The following is a 13158-nucleotide window of genomic DNA, read 5'->3' on the forward strand; positions in this document are numbered from 1 at the left end:
GCAATAGAGTAAGGGTTGGGTTTTTCCAAGTACAAATTAACCTTTATTGAAAACCCCAATAAGATTAGGTTGACCAGAGACTGAGGTAGGAAGAAAATACATGTATTTGCTGCTTATTCATTGATTTATCACATTTGTATGCCACCATTCTGTTCATAAAATAATCAAGGTGGCTAACAGTCTGTAAAAACAAGATATTTTAATCAATAAGATGTTTAAAGCATCACTGAAAACAACATTAAATTATCAAGGATCTGCAAAGATTCTCAGTTGCAAAATACCATCTTATGTTGTGATGGCAGGGTTCTTTATCAGCCCCCCCATCTCTCATACTCCTAGAAGCAATGACCAAGCAGTTTTGGTTTCGGACTGTCTGTAAGTGGTCATTAGGGCTAAATACATAAATAACTGCTGGATACTATGCGACAGCTACAGATGGAGAACAAACGGGGGGGGGTAATTAAGAGGGGGGTTAGGATCTGGTTTGGGAGGAAAATTCTATAGCTTGAAGCAAATTCTACCATGGAGTTTTGCCTCAAAGGCAGAGTGACACCTCCCAATGTCTCCAACATGCCAACATCACTTCCAGGTAAGGACTGTATGTTGGAGAACCCCTCCCATCCACTGCTGGCAGCACTGATGCTGGCAAGCGTAGTGGGTAACTAAAGGGATGCACCAATATAGTTGCTATTTATAACTCTGCTTTAGAAGGGTTACAATATCACACTCTCAAGGTTATGACGGACTGTTTTTGTTGGAGAAAGAGATTAATGTTTTTTTTACTTGCAGTGGTTCACTAGACACAGCATTTTTTCCAGGTTTTTCCCCTCCGCCCTCTTACAAGCCACTAATATGCTGTTTCTCTGAGTTACCCTAACTTGCCTAATTACAGAAAACCAAATCTTGCCTCTCTACCAAGTTTTATCAATGCTTGAACTCTGAGAATTTTTTCTGCTGTTGTTCACTCACTTCTCCCTTCTCACTCTGATAATCCACTGAGTCCCATTGGTTGGAAACTCTAGAGATTTGCATATATAACAGGGAATCAGTGATTGGTTGTGACACATGGAGGGTGGAACTAGAAGCCATCTGTCATAGTTGTCACCTTTGTTAACACATGATGAGAAAGCAGAACTGCATATCTCCATAATACTTGCTTTAACTGCACACCCCACTTTCACACAGAATTTACTATCCTTTTTACATGTAGAAGAATACAGAAAACACACACATAGCCAGATGAAGTTAACAAGAAATGGTGAACCTGCATCAAACATAGGAGCCAAACATAGACACTCAGGCATTACTTCATAATGAAAACAAGAGAGGTGCAAGAAAATAAACACAAACTGTTCAGGGAGGCAGAGTACAAAGGAGCCTGGCAGATGACAGGGTTCTTGTTGGTCTTAAAGGTACCACTGAACTCAATTATTTTTAAAGCACCGTGAGATTCCAGCAACATTCACTGTGTCTGTGGAACACGGTATTTCACGGAGTGGTTCAGCTACTGAATTTAACTTACTAAAAAAACACCCAAGTGAGAGGTTGTGACACAATTTGGATGTGAGGCGGGCACTGAAGGCCTATATAGTTAGAATAGAGCCATTTAGAAAGTCAGATGTTCTATTTGGGTCTTGTGCACAACCCAAAATAGGAAGGGTCCTATCTAAAACAACAATAGCCAAGTGCCTTCAAGTTTGTATAAACAAGGCATATAGACATCAGGGAAAGACCATTCCACAAGGGATTACTGCACAATCTGTGTGGAGTGCTTCAGCCAATGCAGCCTTCTCAAAGAGGACTTTAGTGGAGCAAGTGTGTAAGGTGGTGACTTCGGCAAGCAAAGTTCTTCCTGCAAGATGTCCCAGCAGGATGGCCTCCCCTCAAGGGCAGAAGATATTAGATTTTTCCGTTTTTCTTTTATCAGATATTGGCTGCTAGCTACATCATGATATATAGCTCAGAAGGCTGAAATGTTTGGCAAATATTCAAGAATAGGTTATTTTACTGATTTTGTGTTCTTCACATAATTTCTGTTCTAACATACACATACTCCTGATACAGGCTTCTGAAATCTTTTAAACTTTTGTGTTGATCCAAAATGGAAAGCAATTTCCTGTCCATTTTTCACTTTCCTTGTGGAACATCTTTTTGTGATCTGCCCAGCATTCCAGTTAAAGGCATTCCTGAAAAACATTAAAACTGTGTACTGACTGCTTGGAACGGGGGCAGGCTTTTCAACTAAACAAATGTCATTTATATAAGGAAAAAAATCCCACTCTGAAGCAGATTCAGTATTTCCATGATGGTACATACAAGCAACAATTCAAGCTAATATAATGACAGAACTTAATTAAGCAAGAAGCATCCTTTTATTTTGTCACTATTTTGAACATGTTTAATTAACTTTACTTATGTTAAGACTAAAAAGCAGTAGTTTTTTGGAACACAAAGAAATAACCAGTTTCTGTGACATGCAAGAAGGAAACTCTTCAGCAATTAAAGCAAATTGCCCAGGTATTCCAAGTAAATGGCAATTAAAAGAGCAGAACACAGAAGATACAAACAACTGCAACACAAGGCAGTCAGCATTTAGTAGAATGTTTACATCACACTAAAAGAGGCCATTAGGTTTATATGTGACTCTTCCAAAGAAAACTATTTAGCAGAAACACCAGTGTGGCTCTTTGAATTCTTGCTATTCACTCAATTTTAGTTCTTATTAGTTCTTATGTGATGTTCTCTCAGCTCTGAAAAAATGAAAAATATTGATTTGTACCTTTCAATTCTGGTGAGTACTTGATAGAAAATATTCCTTTAATATGGGACTTGAACATGGACCAATAATTGGAAGTTTCATAGCATCAAAAATGCCCAATCTGAAGCTAAACATGGTTGGCCTTGGTTAGCATTTGGATGCAAGACTTCCAAGGAAAACTAGGATCATGACATGGAGGCAGGCAATGGTAACCCATTTCCAAACATCTCTTGGCAGACAACCCTACATAGGATCTCCTGGCTACACCACACACACACACACACGCCAAACAATAAATACATACCAAATCTCACATAAGACATTAATTAGATTCTGTTATTGGAGAGGGGCCCCCTTCAAGGATCGCTGCCTTGTTGTGGCAAGGGGGCTTGCGTAGTTCAGTGAAGCTATGAGCTATGCCGTGCAGGGCCACCCAAGACGGACAGGTCATAGCTGAGAGCTCTGACAAAAGGTTACATATTAATCCAGTAACTTTTAGCAGAACATCTGGTAGCAGGGTACAAACTTTAGGAGACTACATGTTATACATGTAAGAGCAGCATTGAAAAAATGTACTTATCAGTTCAAAGAAGCAAAATGCAGAATTAAACACACAATAAAAAACGTATGGTTCCACATTCACTATTTTGCAACTTGTTGACTTCAGTTAGAACAAAGTTGACTTCCTTCGAGCATTGTGGTTTATGCAATTCTAACCTTTATCTTGGATTTCTTTTTTTTTAGGAAATCATCATTTGCCTGCAATATTTCCCTCAACCTTTACATTCATTTTACACTGAAACAATTTATCTTACTTATCCTCTAATGTCTGTTAATTCCCCCTCATTTTTCCTCTTCAGGAAAGGCAAATGTACAAATAGCTTTCTGCTAGTTTCACATTCAGACCCCCCTTTTCAGAACTTCCAACTCAGAAATTACTAAACTCTGACCTCTTAAATTCATGTTTGCTTGTTTTGCTTTATCAATGACTGTTAACTATTCTCTCCACAGCTTCCTTTCACTGTCTTAGTTTATTTATTTATGTTTCTATTCATGTACATGGCAATGACTGCCATGCAGGGGTAACAGCAGTGAGGGGGGATGGGGTTAAGGCCCTACCCGGGATGATAATTGCAGCACCTCTGGGCCACACAAGGTATAGCGGTGGGAGAAGGTTCGATAATAGGGGGGCAGTAGGCCCAGAAAGGCCCCGACTGTGGAAGCATGGTCATCAGGCTAGTCGATAAACTCACTGCCATTCAAACTTCCATCCTATCCCTAAGTTTGTAGCTGAGAGCGCTAGGGCGGAGCCAGTGTTGATGCTTTGCAATGTCAGGTCAATAAAGAACAAATGCTTGAGCCTGCGGGACTACTTCCTAGTGCACAGGGTAGACCTGGCATGCCTGACTGAGAAAGATCTGGCGCCACCTGGGTTCTCGGTCCTACATCAGTCCGCCTGGGTTCTTGGTCCATAATACTGGCTACAGGCTCACATAGGTATGGGGATACCGGGCTGTATTGACACGTTCACAACTGACTAAATTGCTACCAAAATTTATACAAACTAAATTATTCCAGGTGTGGATCTTGTTAACAAGTTTCTTGGATAATCATCCTGAAACTACTATAAGAAGCATGCCAGTTCTAGTGCTGTGTTTAAACTAGTATTATACTATTAATATATATAAGGTAAAGTATGATACCCCCTTCAAGGATCGCTGCCTTGTTGTGGCAAGGGGGCTTGCGTAGCTCAGTGAAGCTATGAGCTATGCCGTGCAGGGCCACCCAAGACGGACAGGTCATAGCTGAGAGCTCTGACAAAAGGTGATCCACTGGAGAAGGAAATGGCAAACCACTCCAGTATCTTTGCCATGAAAACTCTATGGACAGTTCCAAAAGGCAAAACGATATGACGCCGGAAGATGAGCCCCTCAGGTCGGAAGGTGTCCAATATGCTACTGGGGATGAGCAGACGGCTAGTACGAGTAGCGCCAGAATGAATGAAGCGGCTGGGCCAAAGCCGAAAGGACGCTCAGTTGTGGAAGTAACTGGTGGCGAAAAGACAGTCCGATGCTGTAAAGATTTTTATTCCATAGGAACCTGGAACGTCAGATCCATGAATCAAGGCAAGCTGGACGTGGTTAAACAAGAAATGACAAGACTGAACATCGACATTTTAGGAATCAGCGAACTAAAATGGACAGGAATGGGTGAATTTAATTCAGATGACCATCAGGTATACTACTGTGGACAAGAATCTCGCAGAAGAAATGGAGTAGCATTCATAATCAATAAGAGAGTAGGAAAAGCAGTCTTGGGATACAATCCCCAAAATGACAGAATGATCTCAGTTCGAATCCAAGGCAAACCATTCAACATCACAGTGATCCAGGTCTACACCCCAACCACTGCTGCTGAAGAGGATGAAGTTGATCAGTTCTATGAAGCCCTACAACACCTTCTAGAAGCAACGCCCAAAAATGATGTGCTTATCATCATGGGGGATTGGAATGCTAAAGTAGGAAGCCAAAAGATAACCGGGATAACAGGCAAGTTTGGCCTTGGAGTACAAAATGAAGCAGGGCACAGGCTGGTAGAATTTTGTCAAGAGAATACAATGGTCATAGCAAACACTCTTTTCCAGCAACCCAAGAGACGACTCTACACATGGACATCACCAGACGGTCAACACAGAAATCAGATTGACTATGTGCTCTGCAGCCAAAGATGGAAAAGTTCTATCCAGTCAATAAAAACAAGACCAGGAGCTGATTGTGGTTCAGATCATGAGCTTTTTGTTGCAAAATTTAGGCTTAAATTGAAGAAAGTAGGGAAAAGCACTAGGCCACTCAGGTATGAACTAAATCATATCCCTGACGAATACACAGTGGAGGTGACAAATAGATTTAAGGAATTAGATCTGATAGACAGAGTGCCTGAAGAACTATGGACGGAGGTTCGCAACATTGTACAAGAGGTAGCAACTAAAACCATCCCAAAGAAAAAGAAATGCAAGAAATCAAAATGGCTGTCTGAGGAAGCTTTACAAATAGCTAAGGAGAGAAGGGAAGTGAAAGGCAAGGGAGAAAGAGAAAGATACACCCAATTGAATGCAGAATTCCAGAGAAAAGCTAGAAGAGATAAGAATGCCTTCTTAAATGAACAGTGCAAACAAATAGAAGAAAACAATAGAATGGGGAGGACCAGAGATCTTTTCAAGAAAATTGGAGATATGAAGAGAACGTTTCATGCAAAGATGGGTATGATAAGGGACCAAAATGGTAGGGACCTCACAGAAGCAGAAGAGATCAAACAAAGGTGGCAAAATTATACAGAAGAACTATACAAGAGCGAGCTTAACATCCCTGATGACCACAATGGGGTAGTTACTGACCTGGAGCCAGACATCCTGGAATGTGAAGTCAAATGGGCCTTAGGAAGTCTGAGCAACAATAAAGCTAGTGGTAGTGACAGCATTCCAGTTGAACTATTCAAAATCTTAAAGGACGATGCAGTAAAAGTGCTACACTCAATATGCCAGCAAATTTGGAAAACTCAACAATGGCCACAGGATTGGAAAAGGTCAGTTTACATTCCAATCCCAAAGAAGGGCAATGCCAAAGAATGTTCAAACTACCGCACCATCGCACTAATTTCTCATGCTAGCAAAGTTATGCTCAAAATCCTACAAGCTAGGCTCCAGCAATATGTGGACCGAGAACTTCCAGAAGTACAGGCAGGATTTCGAAGAGGCAGAGGAACTAGAGATCAAATTGCCAACATACGCTGGATCATGGAGAAAGCTAGGGAGTACCAGAAGAACGTCTACTTCTGCTTCATTGACTATGCTAAAGCCTTTGATTGTGTGGAGCACAACAAATTGTGGCAAGTTCTTAAAGAGATGGGAATACCAGAGCATCTTATTTGTCTCTTGAGAAATTTATATGCAGGTCAAGAAGCAACAGTGAGAACTGAACATGGAATCACTGACTGGTTCAAAATTGAGAAAGGAGTTCGGCAAGGCTGTATACTGTCACCTTGCCTATTTAACTTGTATGCAGAGCACATCATGAGAAATGCGGGATTAGAGGAGTCACAAATTGGGATCAAGATTGCAGGGAGAAATATCAACAACCTCAGATATGCAGATGATACCACTCTAATGGCAGAAAGTGAAGAGGAACTAAAGAGCCTGTTGATGCGGGTGAAGGAGGAGAGTGCCAAAGTTGGCTTGAAACTCAACATCAAGAAAACAAAGATCATGGCATCCGGCCCTCTCAATTCCTGGCAAATAGAAGGGGAAGAAATGGAGATAGTGACAGATTTTATTTTCCTGGGCTCCAAGATCACTGCAGATGGGGACTGCAGCAAAGAAATTAAAAGACGCTTGCTCCTGGGGAGGAAAGCTATGGCAAATCTAGACAGCATCCTAAAAAGCAGAGACATCACCCTGCCAACAAAAGTGCGTTTAGTCAAGGCTATGGTCTTCCCAGTTGCAATGTATGGCTGCGAAAGTTGGACCATAAGGAAGGCCGAGCGTCAAAGAATTGAGGCTTTTGAACTCTGGTGCTGGAGAAGACTCTTGCGAGTCCCTTGGACTGCAAGGCGAACAAACCAGTCAGTCCTAGAGGAGATCAGCCCTGACTGCTCTTTAGAAGGCCAGATCCTGAAGATGAAACTCAAATATTTTGGCCACCTCATGAGAAGGAAGGACTCCCTGGAGAAGAGCCTAATGCTGGGAGAGATCGAGGGCAAAAGAAGAAGGGGACGACAGAGAATGAGGTGGATGGATGGAGTCACTGAAGCAGTAGGTGCAAACTTAAATGGACTCCGGGGAATGGTAGAGGACAGGAAGGCCTGGAGGATCATTGTCCATGGGGTCGCGATGGGTCGGACACGACTTCGCACATAACAACAACAACAAATTGGAGAGGGGAAAGGAAGAACAACTTTGGAAAGGATGGTAATATACATGTTATAAGCACTGTTTTTCTATTATGTTTTTCAAAAAGACTGCAGCATCAATAATGATAGAAGTGTGAACCCATTCCATCTAATGGTGGAGATTTGGTGAGGTAACTTGGTGAGAATCAGCATGGTTTAGTGGTTAAGAGTAGCAAGCCTCCTTATCCTCCCCTTCCTCCTCCAGTAGAGATTCCTCAGCAGCCCGAGGGTCCTTATTGTCAGCCTCAGTGCTGACCAGTTCTGCCTCACATGCTCACAGCTGCTCCCTTTCCTGACTGCTTGGGCAATCCTTTCCTTTGCTTGCAGCAGCTGCCCTCAGCCCACCACATGCCTTGGCTACTGTGCAGCTTGTTGTTGCTGCTGGCACACTGTCCCCTCCAGACACTTCCACCTCCCCTCTGCTTCTGCTGCAAGGCTCTTCTGCAGTGGTCCCCAACCTTTTTATCACCGGGGACCACTCAACGCTGGGGACCACTCACTGGGGACCACTCAACGCCTTTTACTGAGGACCGGTGGGGGGGTAGTTTGCTCCTCTACTCTCAACCACTGCCCTAGCACTCTCTGATCGCTATGGTAATGTTTAAACATCCCTTCAAAATAACATACAGACACGCCACAACAATGAAGTGTGTTGTAAAGGGCTGGGGGGGGGATGAAATAAAGGGCCGGGGGGGAGAGAAGGCGTCCTTCGGGGCCCACCTCCAATTAGTTGAAGGACCACATGTGGTCCGTTGCCCACAGGTTGGGGATCACTACTCTTCTGTAACCTTTAGGTTAGCTTATTGTCACATTCTCTACTTCAGCAGTTATAAAATGTCAGTTTACCTACTTTCTTATGTAGGCCTTTTACGGATTTTAAAACAGTTGCTTTTATGATTTCAAATTCAATTCAAAGTGCTGACTCTCACTTCAAAAGTCCTTCACAACTTGGGGACCACATACTTGAAGACCTGTCCCTGTAAGAACATGGGTGCCAATTATGCTCCTTTCAGTAAATCCAGTTGTATGAGTGGTGGAGAGTATTGCTACTCACTCTTGTGAGTGTTTCATCATATTCCAACATTATGGAAGAGACTCCACATAGAACTAAACAGGATTTCCTGTTTCTGTTTTTCACAAAAAGAAAAAACCCTGAAGCACAGTTCTTTTTGGATTGTCTGTCTGATTTCAAAGACCTTTTAACAGTAAAGAAATTTTACTCAGCTGGTATTTTAACTTTTGCTACTTGAAGTTGTGATAATATGCCAGTATATTATTTAGCGTGTAGTTAATAGGCCTTTTAATATTGGTCTAGTGGGTTGTAAGCAACCTTCAGTGATCTAAGAAAAGGTTGCCTACAATATCTTTAACCCTCCCCCCCGCTCCGGAGGAGCGGGAGGAATAAAGGAGTAAGGGCAAGTGGGGAGGAGTTAGGGCGGGCCCTGTCCAGGATAAAAACTTGGAGGGCCCAATCAGGAGCCGCGAAGCGGCTCCTGATTGGGCCCTCCGAGTGTCACTCGAGGGCCAAGCAGCTAATGGGGAGCCGCGCAAAGCGCGGTTCCCCATTGGCTGGTTGGCCCAGCCTTGCCTGGGCCGGCCGGGGAGTTGCCGCTCAGAGGAAGAAGCCTTCCCCAGCGGTAAGTCCTCCGGCCGGCTTCCCCTCGCCCAGGGAGCCTTCTGCCGGGCCCTGGGGCAGCCGAGCCTGCTCCTAGTCCTGGCAGTAGGCCGCGGAGCCCACCGCCCCCGTCCCGAGCCTTCTGCCAGGCCCTGGGGCAGCCGAGCCTGCTCCTAGTCCTGGCAGTAGGCCGCGGAGCCCACCGCCCCCGTCCCGAGCCTTCTGCCAGGCCCTGGGGCAGCCGAGCCTGCTCCTAGTCCTGGCAGTAGGCCGCGGAGCCCACCGCCCCCGTCCCGAGCCTTCTGCCGGTCCCTGGGGCAGCAGAAGGTCCCAAGGCCACCTACCTTCCTCTGTTCCTCCCTTCCTCCCAGCATTCCCTTTGCCCTTTCCTTCCTCCCAGCATTCCCTTTGTCCTTTCCTTCCCTTCCTCCCAGCATTCCCTTTGTTTTTCCCTTTCTCCCTTCCTCCCTCTCTTCCATCTGCCTCTTTCTGGCTACCTGTTTCTCTCCCTCTTCTTCTGTCTTTCTGTCTCTCTCCTTTTCCTCCTTCCTTCGCCCCATCCCTCCACCCACCCATCATGCTAGGGCCCGCTGTATTTTGCCCATAGCGGGCTTAATATCTAGTTTTAAATAAAAGTATATATTTATTTCAAAGTATATATTTATGTCTTTCTAGAGTCTCAGAATGACTAACAAAACATTAAAGTAATATTAAACTGAAAATATATTCCTTAAAATTAAAAATGCTACTCCATCCTCTTACAAAAGACAAGGTATCTGCTGTGTTATATTGCCAGTCCATGCATATAGAAAATGGTCATGCAAAGTAATGACCAGACGAATTTCAGAATTAACAAAAAACTTTCTGGATCAGGTACGTCTTACAATCCTTCAATAGACCAGAAGAGAAAGGCTTCAGATGCCACCTTCAAGCTAGCTATTCCATAAATGGGGAGCAACACTCAACAAAATCTTGCTCTTGGTAGAAACCAGTCTGATGACAATGACAGTAGATGTTGAAAAGTGGGGGGATGCACAAAGGACTGCCTCATTTCTCCTATATACTCCTCCATACACTGTTTCCTCTTTCCCTTTTCCTGACCAAATCCAGCCTTTCCCTTTCCCCATTTTTCTCTTTCCTTCCCACCCAGCCACCAAATTTTAACTATTTCCCAGCAGCATATAATTTCCCTCTTCTCCATTTTATTCTCATAATAATTAACCTGTAAGGTAGACAATGCTGAGACCGAGTGGCCCAAGGTTACCTAGCAAGCTTCAGGGAACGACAGGGAACTAAATCTGGGTCTCTTAGCTCCTAGACTGATACTCTAACCAATACGGCATGTTTTCCCCCTATGCATCCTCTTGGTAACCTGTCCTTATGAAATGTTTGTACAAGTTGCAATGCTGTGTAATAGTAAGTCACTCAGGCTTCTCTGTGGTTCACAAAAAATAGAAATTGTAATTAATTTTAACTGTCAAACTTAACATGTTCAAAGATGCCATCATCTTGTAACTTGTAGCCCACCATGAGATGGTTCTGGGAGTTCCGGGAGTATGAAATAAAAATCTAAATAAATTAAATAAAAAATAAAGATGTGAATTGATCTTGCCTGTTCAATTTGTGCTGAGCAGCCAGGAATGACCACTGAACCAATATGCAGATTTTTCCAAAAATGTACACACACAAAGATGCTGCCAATTCAAACTGACTGGTGTGATGCTGGGGCAGAGGGCATCATGCCCACCTGGCTGGGACCTCACTGTGCGTCCCTGTCAAGACTTTGATCATCCAGCAGCATCTCACTGCTCTGCCCCACCTCTCCCTCATCCTCGGGCTCTGAAAGCAGCGGCGGCAGAGCTCCTGGTGCAGTCACGGTCTCTGGCGGTATAGGCATGACACCTGCTACTAGGTTTCCAGTCACAGAGACTGCCAGATGCCATGCTGAACTACTCCCTGTTTTGACCACCCACTACTTGCATGAGACAGTGAAGGAAAGTACTCCAGTTGCATAATTAAAAAAAAAACTTTAATCGACAAAACAGGGTATTTATAGATACTTCCAGCTGATGGCTACTAGATAATCTTGTAAGTTCAGAAAGTAATAGAATACTGAATTTAGTGGTTTCAAAGTAGGTTTGATGAAAGCCTGGAGAACTAAATAAAAATTATAAGCCCGAAATCTGTAAACCACCAGTGAGGACAAAAGGGCACCTACCCTGTGGAACAGTGCATTATAACAGACCAGTCTTAAAGTCAACTGTTATACGGTAAGAAATTCTGAGGCCACAGAAAAATACCCTTTGAAATTTGAGAACTTTAGAATGCAAGCATTTGAACACATGGTACATATAGAGCAATTATAGATAAGGCCTTATTTTTGAGTATCTGGAAATTGTTTATGGAAACGTATGTCTAGATTCACCATCACTGTTGTGGTCCTATGTGCCACATGAAGCTTTAAAAAGACACTTCTGAAACCATGTGAACTTGTGTCAGAGAAGGGTCTAATACAACACCTAAATTTTTCATGGAGTCTGGAAAAGACAAGTTTACTCCAGCAAGCATAATATCTTCCATAATACCTACCTACTATATTTCACACTATAACCTACTATATTTCACACTATAACATTATTTCAATACAAGCATGACTCTCTAGTACAATAAAGAAGAGTATGTAATTAATACCCATCCTCCTATTTACCTTCAACATGATTAGAATCAGCCTATGATTAGAACGTTGTAACTAGGCTGCAACACTTTACAGCCACCATGCATGTTTTAGTAACTCATTCATAACCTAGAAACCACCATGTTTACTTGGATCAGGAAAAACAGTTATCTCTCTTCCAAACAAGGCATGTTGTTTACATAAATAATTAGCTTTCATGCTGAGGCCACCTATATATTCAAAAGCAGTTGTCACTCTAAATCAACTTCTTTGAAAATGGGAAACACAGCTGTCTGCAAATAATGTTTAAAGCTATCTTCTTTCCAATATTTATACAAGCAACAGATAATTATTACCATGAGAATAAAACAAAATTGTCAGTATAGTACATCTGTGAAAAATAAATACTACTTCTGGTTTTTAAAGGATTTACAACTGTTTTACTAGAAGAAACCAAACACAATTTATCTCCTAAGGCACCTTATTTTGTTACAGAACACTCCTTAAAATATGTTGAACAATCAGGTAGATTCTGCACCAGCAGCACTGCTCTAGGGCAGTGGTCCCCAACCTGCGGGCCACGGCCCGCTGGCGGGCTGTGAAGGCCATGGCGCCGGGCCGCGGCTCCCTCTTCCCGCCCCCCCGCAGTAAAAAACTTCCCAGGCCGCAAGCTTGCGGCCCGGGAAGCTTCTTACTGCGGGAGGGCGGGGAGAGGGAATCAGGGCCAGGCCGCGCAGCCGTGTGGGCGCGGCCCGCGGCCCGATGCGCGGGCATGGCCCGCGGGGGTGCGGCCCGCGGGCAGGGCCCGATGAGCGGGCACGGTCTGCGCGGGCGCGGCCCGATGCCCTGCCGGTCCCCAGCCTCAGAAAGGTTGGGGACCACTGCTCTAGGGCACTGCCGGTGTGTTGCAGTGGGGAAGCATACTCCGCCATTTTTTGCATCCCAATGGGGTACACCTTTCAGCAGCAGAGCTGGTCTGTTGCTTTATGTGTCCCTACAGGGAGCTAATTTCAACAGGACACCCGGTCTGCCATTGAAATGTGCCCCCAAGAGGAACACAGCCGCAGTGGAATGGTTCTGCTGTGCAGGCGGGGGGGGGGGCAATGGGGATTTCTTTTGTGTAGGGAGGTGGGATTGCGCGAGAACACAATCCCACCTTCCTGCATA

The 13158-nt window shown here is 43.9% G+C and overlaps 1 protein-coding gene across 2 annotated transcripts in view; it reads right to left on the bottom strand.

Annotated features, from left to right (window-relative positions):
* Window positions 1-13158, bottom strand: part of PDZD8 (PDZ domain containing 8) — a 56524-nt gene that overhangs the window by 11271 nt on the left and 32095 nt on the right. The window lies entirely within an intron of this gene.

The sequence above is a fragment of the Paroedura picta genome, chromosome 8 (assembly GCF_049243985.1).
Source record: "Paroedura picta isolate Pp20150507F chromosome 8, Ppicta_v3.0, whole genome shotgun sequence".
NCBI lineage: Eukaryota > Metazoa > Chordata > Lepidosauria > Squamata > Gekkonidae > Paroedura > Paroedura picta.